This window comes from Furipterus horrens, unplaced genomic scaffold (assembly GCF_987537825.1).
Source record: "Furipterus horrens unplaced genomic scaffold, mFurHor1.1.pri manual_scaffold_1, whole genome shotgun sequence".
Taxonomy (NCBI): Eukaryota; Metazoa; Chordata; class Mammalia; order Chiroptera; family Furipteridae; genus Furipterus; species Furipterus horrens.
In genome coordinates, this window is record NW_028327171.1 from 207408444 (window position 1) to 207417603 (window position 9160).

Below are 9160 nucleotides of genomic sequence, written 5' to 3' on the forward strand. Positions count from 1 at the left end.
GAAATGCAGCGTGTCTGTCTACATCTCCATCCTGGCCAGAAGTAGGTTTTATTTTTTTATGACAGAAATATTATACTCTTTGTTTTAATGTAGATACTTCAATAGAAAGAAATGGGCAAAGAAAATAAACAACCAATTCATTAAATAATGGGGTGGCCAAAAAGTTTGTTTAGTTTTTTTCTTTATGATGGCTCTAGTAATGCCTAGTTGTCTTTAACTTCATTGGAAACAGTTCTGTTAGATTGTGTTGTGATGACAGCTGCTCTATCAGCATGCATTTTTAAAACCACAATTGGTAAATTTTTGTGCAGCCATTTTAATATTGAAGGTGGAAGAAGATATGCAATGTTTTCGGCATATTATCCCTTATTATTTCAAGAAAGATAAATATGCAACTGAAATGCAAAAAGAAAAAGAAAAAAAGACTATGCAGTGTATGGAGAAGGTGCTGTGACAGATCTAACATGTCAAAAGTGGTTTGTGAAGTTTCTTGGTACTATTGACATTGTGGGCAAATAATTCTTTGCTGTGAGGCTGTATTACGCATTGAAAGATGTTTAGCAGCACCCTGGCCTCTACCCACTAGAAGCCAATAGTGGAAGAGAGCCAACGTACTCAAAATATCCAAATCAGTAGTTTTTGGTGAAAATGAAAAATGTGTCTTTTATATTACAGAAAAAATAAATGAACTTTTTTGGGCCAACCCAATACAATCAGAAAACAAAAAGTGAGGAGGGGAGGAGAAACGCAAATTAAAATAATGAAAGCAGGGCTATTTTCTCCAGGATAACTGGCAGAGATTAAAGAAATAAATGATACCACCTTGTGTTGGCAGAGGTTTAGGAGGCCGACATGAATAGACACGCCTTTCATGAATATAAATAGCAGTTTGGCAATATGAATCAAAATTTTAAATATGTATTCCCTTTGAACAAACTGATGGTCGCCAGATGGGAAGGGGGTTGAGAGGCTGTGTGAAAAAGGTGAAAGTGATTAAGAAGTACAAATTGGTAGTTACAGAATAGTCGTGGGAACGTAAAGTACAGCATAGGAAATACAGTCAATAATACTCCAATAACTATGTATGGTGCCAGGTAACTTATTGACGGGTCACTTCATAGGTTATATAAATGTCTAACCAGTATGCTGGACACCTGAAACTAATATAATATTGAATGTCAACTGTAGTTGAAAAAAGTTTTAAAGTTCTAAACTATGTATTCTCTTTGACCCTGAAATCCCACTCTTGGAATTACTCTAAAGGGAACAATCAAGCAAATATTTTTCTGCTTGTAATACAGAAAAGTTGGAAACAGCCTAGATGTCCAACAATATGGGACTTGACTAAACAAAGTCTGATACCTCCGTGTAATACAACGATATGCAAATATTAAAAGTGATACTTGAGAACTGCATTTTTTAACATGGGAAAAAGGCCAAGATATTGTGTGAAAACAAGTTACTGGACAAATATACTTCAAATGCTTGAATGTATGTATGTGAGTGTGAGCAAAAATAAAACAGCTGGTATGTTCTACACCAAAGCATTAATAGTGGCTATGAGGAAAAACCCCAGTCGTGTTCAGTTCTCCTTGCCTGATCCCGCATTGGTGGACACCCCAACCCCCTCATCCACATGCAATCAGAGCTCATGGAGGCCTGTGCAATCATCATCAGTTTTGCCTGTAAAACACATAACATGGAGGAAGTTTCTAAAGTGATTGTATCACTTTCCTGTAATGCTTGTGGGCTGCGCAGTAATTGGGAAAGAGACGTCAGGTCTGCAATCCTTTCTACATATTTCAGTTCCTACAAATGCAGTACTGGATCTGATGACATTTCCCCTTGTAGCAGGAAAGAGTTTAAAATGGTACACTGGTGTTATGTACAGGGATTTTCCTGTCCAAAAACAAACATTGTCCACTTCCAGCCTCAGTTTCCTCATCTATAAAATGGAGTCAGAACTTATCAGATGGCTAAGAAGGTAAAAATAGGTGTGAACAACTTGAAACCTGCAAAGTGCTTTTCAAATATTAGGTATTTATGTTCAAGGTAACAACCCATGTGATCAGAGACTATAAATTCTTTCTGGTGTTATCTTAGTAAAACTTGGCAGATTGTCTCCAGGGAGATGAGGAAGGGCTGTAAACTCAAGTAATAAATGACACAATTTACTGTAACTGGCCTTGTTTTAACTGCTGTGTATCCAAAACTTGTTCTGTTCTGGCTAAATCCTGACCTGCCTTTCCTCTAAGTTTCTCAGGGCACTCTAATTCCTTTGTAGATCTCCCTGAAACTTTTCTTTGATTCCTATTGATGGCTCTATCTGGAACCAAAAAGGTCTGCTAGACCCACCAAGTCAGGCTGATCAGTACCAACTTTCTAATCATCAAACCATTGGTTGTTTTTAATTGTATTTTTAAAATAATCTTGTTAGATGTTTCATATTGTTGACCATTCCCTCTTTCCTGAAATTCTTTCTTAGTTTTCCTGTCTCCACACTCCTCTATTTAGCTCTCTGGGTTTGTCTACTATCGCTGTGTGAGGGGTAACACAATGGAAGAGTCCCAGATAAAAATCCTGTATCCACTGAGACCTTGAACCAACTACCAAACAGTGGTAAACCTTGGTTCCCTACAAAATGAAGATAATAAGACCTACCTCATAGTTATGCCATAGAATCATTGTGCAAATTGTAAGAGAAGTAGTTCATGTTCAGGTTTGACACGCTGTGAAGACTTGATGGCTATTAATCCTCTCAAAGCCCCTTCTGCCCTTTCCCCTCCTTCAATGTGGGGTACCCTCCAGTGTTATCTTTTTGGTGCTCTTCTCCCCAAAAGATCTCAGCTCCCACTACCAGATACGCAGAGATGGCCCCCATTCTCATCTCCACCATGTATTTCTTCTGGGCATATTTCTTACCAGCTGCTGATTGTCTGCACGTAGATGAACAGGTTGGCATCTCACACTCAATATGTCAAAAACTGAACTTACCCATAAAATTGTTCTTCCCTGTACACACCCTTTCTGTTTCAATGTCACCACCAGCCACTGAGTTATCCAAACCAGGAATACTGATGTTGACCTAACTCCTTCTCCATCATCTCTGTCTTCTAACTGGTTACGATTGAGGAGTATTGGGGTCAGCTGCCCAGCATGCCTTTTCTCTTTCAGCGCAGGGAAAACTGTTCAGTCACCATATTAGAGCAAGGGGACCCTGTATCCCATGCCAGTGAATTGGTCCAGGGATATACACCTGAGCCAAGCTGCATTTTGGACTTGGGGCCACAGGGAACTAGAGGTCCATTTTATTTAGTAATGGAAGCTGCCAGTTGCAAGTCTGGAGTCATTGGCAGCGATATTTGCCATCACATAAAGAACATCTGCAGTAACATAAAATGATCCTGACCCCATGAGAAAAGAGAGTGTAGAGAGACCTAGATACATTTAATTCCCTGGTGGTTCTTTTTTAAGACTTTATTTATTTGTAGAGAGAAGAAGGGAGAACAGGGGGGAGAGAGGGAGAGAAACATCAATGTGCAAGAGATACATCCATCTGTTGCTTCTTGCACACCCCCAACTGGGGACCTGGCCTGCAACCCAGGCATGTGCCCTGACTGGGAATCAAACTGGTAATCTTTGGGTTCGTGGGCTGGCACTCCATCAACTGAGCTACACCAGCCAGGGCAATTCACTGGTCGTTCTTACAACTCAAGCGGTCCCTCCTCTTCCCGAAACTTTGTCCCTCAACTGAAGCTCAGATGGCCTAAGGCTCAGAGTATGTGAGTTGAGGGTTACAGCCAAGACTCAAGAAGTAGATGCTCTATAATGCAGGGTCCAAAATTACATTATAGAGTTTTAGATTTATTTTAAGAGCAATAGGAAGAAATTCAAAGATTTAAAGCAGGGAAATGACATGATCAACTTGGTATTTTGGAACGATCACATTGGGTTCATTGTGGCAAAAGGGTTAGAAGTGGTACTGTGGTGGGCAAATCTCAAGGCACCAAGACCAGTTAGAAGGTTGCCATAACCCTGGGCGGAAAATGATAGCAGCCAGGACTGGGGAAATGACATGTACGACTAGAGGAATTAATATATACCAAGTAGCTATGAACATCCAAAAAAAATACGACATGAGTGCAGGTCCATCCGCTGGATTGGACCTTCTTGGAAACCGGAAGTGGTGGCGGCTGCTTGGCCACGCCTCCAAGGACAAGGCTGCTGGAGTTGCTGATCGCAGCCTTTCAGAGGCTGCCTTGGACCCAGGTCGGTGGCCGTAGGCATCCCCAGCCTTTTTCTCCTCCTCGCTTGCTTAAGTTTCCAGGCCAAGTGCAAACAAAAGTGGGAACAGTAGGGGGGTGGGGGTGGGGGGGGAGTGAACATCATGGGAAGATAAAGGACATTTAATAAATATTGGTAATTACTATCATAATTTCTCAGAGGAATTGTTCATAGTGTTGTAACTTAAAGAGCACCTATTTTGTAAAGAAAAGATATACTAATATGAACTAAAGGAAAGCAACAATTGAACTTATGTCAATGGAGCTTTCAAAGGAGAACGTGAAAGGCAGGAATGGTGTACAGAGGTTGAGAGCTTGTATGTGCCCATGACATCAAGAACATACAGCGGAAAGGGAATACTGGACTGTAATCATGGTGGCTACAAAGCCTCCCTACCCAGGCAAGACTCCTGCAGCTTTGCCCAGAGCAAGCATGCTTGAGCCCTGTCAGATTGACAAAATAAGACAATAAGAAAACAGAGGGGCCAGAGCAAATTTCTTGAATTTAGTTCAAAAGAGCCTTGAAAATAGAACCTCTTTAAGGACGTTCCTTTGAAACTACCATAGTGATGGCCTTCTGTCTGACTGTTACCAGAACGAGCCACTCTCAATGAATTATGGTAACCATGATGTCTAGGGTGTGTGTGTGTGTGTGTGTGTGTGTGTGTGAAAGAATATTACCTTTTATGATTAATACACCTTATGAAAATCATAACACTGACCTTTGTCCTAAATTGCCTTAAATGTCATGTGAAAAAACATAATCTTTTTGCTAGTGGAAGTTAGTTGTGGTGAAATACACAGGAACTGAATTGTAACGAGGAAGTGATTTTAAATTACTCATGTCCCAGGGCTAGCTGTTGTAATCTATGAGGCAATCTGAGCTGTGACTGGCTATTCTTTACAGTGTTGAGCAGCAGTTAGGGGAACCACACTTGGTCAGCAGTCTCCGATCTTTAAGCAGGATAGTGTTGGTTTCCTATTGCCATGTCGTCCTCAGGACTGGCCACAGCAGAGGTGCTCATTGCATTTTGATCGAATTACTGTATTGAAAATTTAAGTATTACTCACATATACCCAGTGCCAAGCACGTAGTATGTGATTGGTAAATATTTGTTGATTGAATGAATAACAAATCCCAAACCAAACTATGACATTTGGTCCTCTGCAGTTTCAACATTTCTTCCTTCCTTGTGACACCATTTGAAAGACAGTGTATTATGGCACTTATTTTTTCAGGTGTCAGAAATAGACAAACCTACTTTCCTTTCTTTCTTTCTTTCTTTCTTTCTTTCTTTCTTTCTTTCTTTCTTTCTTTCTTTCTTTCTTTCTTTCTTTCTTTCTTCTTTCCATCCTTCCTTCCTTCCTTCCTTCTTCTTTCCTTCCCCTTCTTCTTCTTCTTGTAAGACAAACCTATTTTCAAAAAACACAAATTGGTTCTACTTAGTAGGTGAACAATTAGTTTGACCTTTAGTTTTACTTTCTCTGTTAGCAAAAAAAAAAAAAAAAAAGACAAATAGTACCTGCCTGGGAGAGTTGTGAGATTTCAACCAGGGCAGGCAGAGCATGTAGCACAGGACCTGTGAGGTGGTAGGCACTCAGTAATGCTGATATATCACTATAGTTTTTTTTAACTGCAACCTCATTCAATTATTCATCCAAATATTAGGCTGCCCCCCTCCAAACACGAAAGAAAGAAAGAAGAAAGAAAGAAAGAAAGAAAGAAAGAAAGAAAGAAAGAAAGAAAGAAAGAAAGAAAGAAAAGAAGGAAAGAAAGGAGAAGGGGGGAGAGAGAGAAAGGAAAGAAGAAAGAGAAGAAAAGAGCAAATAAGCAGTTTTTCTGTGCCTGTTTGATGTCCATTTAATTTTGCTAAAAATACAGTCACCCTCGGAAGGAGGACGATGCTGAGAAGGTGGGAGCCAAGTTCCCCATTCCTTTCCAACAGAGAAGTTTCACTTGTATTTCTTCTATAAATTGAAGTTCTTTGAAGATTAAAAAAAAAATTCCCCTGCTAAAATCAAAGTTTGAAGCCATGACCCCACACCACGTTGCTTCTCCTCCTCTGTTTCAGTACAGATGTAAAGAGATCTAGGTCTACTCCCTGCCAGTAACTGGCTGGGTTATCTTGGGCAAATCACTTTGCTTTTTTGCTCTTGGTCCCTATTCTACAAAATGTGTAGCTTGAAAAGGTAATGTCTAAGGTTCATGTTTTCCTGTTAGTTTTAAGTATCAGAAAATGATCAAACTGCTATAGATGAGTTGTTTTGAGTAGCTTGATGAATTAAAACTCTCTCATGTTTTAATCCTAATAATCACTTAACTCCAAGAACCTGGGACACAGTATGTACATAAATCAAAGTGTTGAAGGTGAAAAGAACAAGTGAATGAGTTCATTGTTGATTAAAATGGTGCTGGGCTGTTGCATTGCCTGAGCCCTGGTGGGTCCATGCTTTGCTTCAATGTGCTGGGATGGGAGAGGACAGTTCTTTTCTACCAGCTAAGGGCTTTGGGAAAGAGACAAAAGCATGATTCAGTCCAGTAAACTCCAAGTGATTAGGAGAAGGCATTGAGTATCTTCTTCTTTACCAATAGCTTATGAATCCAATTTATCACTTGTCCTCCCATGCAGATCCCCAACCCATCTCTATTGTCCTCTGTATGACAGTAGACCAACTCCCCATCCTCTACCCTTACCCTACAATAGCCTCCTTAGGTCTCCCTTCTTCCACTCTTCTTGCTTCCCATCTGCTCTAGATAGGTGCTCATTATTCTCAATCACTGGACCCTGTGTGTTTCTGTCAGGGCATTGGCACACATTTGACTATATACTTATGTGTTCATTTTCTGCTTCTCCCACTGGACTGTGAGCCCCATGAGAACAGAGACCTTTCTTATTCACTATTGTAGCCCATCCTCACTCCCCACCTAGTGCCAACACATTGAAGCCTTTCCACAAATAGTCAAGGAATGACTGAAAGTGAATTCACTTGTCATCAGCCACAAAGGTAATTAATACCTGATGCAAAACAGGTGTCACCATAAGAAGTGTCCAAAACTGTAGAGAATTTTTATATACAAGTTTGAGTCAAACGGACAACATGTGCTCTCAAATGTTCCCAAGAATAACAGCTTCACAGCTTAAAAAAAAATTATTTATTCATTTTAGAGAGGAGGGGGAAGGGAAAGAAAGAGAGAGGGGCAGAGCAACCCAGCCAGAGCCTTAAGCAACAAAAATTGAGGAGGGAATGTAAGGAAGATTATGTGGAGGTAGGAAAAAGCAAGATGGGGATTGGATTACAGGATAATTAACAAGATGATGTGCTCTCTTGAGGGTTAATACCTCATTCAAGAGGTATTACTTCTGGTGTTTCTAAAGTGTTACCCTAGATGCACAAGAACAATGGACAGGGCTGGCTGAGAACCTTTCACTAAAGTTATAGGCCTGGGGCATGACTACCCACCATGACCTGCCCACTTAGGAATGTAGGATCAGATCACCCTGTGAGGGTACTTTCCATAGGTCCCCCTCCCCCTTTTTGAGTCCACAGCATACAGGAGGTATACATGTTAGTAAATCCCAGTGTGTAGTAGGCTGTATCGCCTAGGTTTGTATTAAAGCACCTCATGATGTTTAAACAAAGACAAAATGCCTCATAATACCTTTCTCAGATGCATTTCCCTCAAGGGGCGCATGACTATATTTTGCCCTGTTCCAAATCCCTTCTAGCAATGCCTTGACAGTCCCATGCCACTTCGAGTTTTTCAACTATACAGTAACTAACACTTCTAAAGAAAAGGTGGTGAGTGCAAAAGGCTTAGGCACTATTTAGAATCCATCCACCTATTTAACACATTGTAACTGAACCTTACAGTGGCAAGTGTTAGTTAGGGTGAAGGATCTGACCCGTGGACCTGGTTTTTGCCGCATTTCATCCCAAACTCTTTCTTGTTCTCTATGGGTCTTTTTTGGATTTCAGCCATAGGGAAAAGAGAAAAGCTGGTGTCTGTGCCGCCTGCCACCTACCAGCCCCAAAAAGCAGAGACAGGGATTGAATCTTTATGGGCGCTTTAATCAGACTGTCAGCAATCTGAGAAGACAGCGGGTTTGTACCCTAACAGATCATCTTAAATTCCATTATACACAGACCCTTTTTATAAGAAGAAGAAAAGTGTAGGTAAGGGCTTTGGAATTCAGGAAAAAGTTTAATTGGATAAAAGCTGTAGTAGTCTTTCATCTGTGTCCTTGGCGGTGGTGCTTGTGTCCTGGGCAGTGGTCATGTCACCCTAGAGCACAATGGCTCAGATACTACCTAGATTGCTTGCAGTCCTTCTGGGGCACAATGGTTTCCTGGACTCAAGGTGGGTCCTACCTTCCGTTCCTGAAACAATAGCTTTTTACACACATTGAGTACTAAGCTGTTACCTGAAACTAAAATTTTCCAACATTTGAGACCCCCATCAATAGGGCCTTTGCACATGTGCTTCCCTTTGCCTGGACTGGATTCATCCTCATAGTTCAAGTCAAGGCCATTTCTTCCCTGACTCTCCGGTCTAGCCTAGAATCTTCTTCCAGTCATTCATAGCAAGGTTTCACTTTGCCGTTAAAACACCCAATTGTGTGGTTATTTTGCTTATGTTTGTCGCCCCCTTCCCCCAACGCCGTAATTTGTACTCTGAGATCAATCGATGAGTACTGGGTTGTATCCCCAGTGCCCAGATGGTTCCTGGCACGTGGTAGGTACTCAATAAGTGTCTGCTGAATGAGTGAATAAGTAAAAGATTTCCAGGACTCGGGGAGGAATCTGAGAACACAGAAGTAAGGAGGCCAGGTCCCCGCCCCCAACCCCCTGTTTGGTGTGTCGAGGACACAGACCAA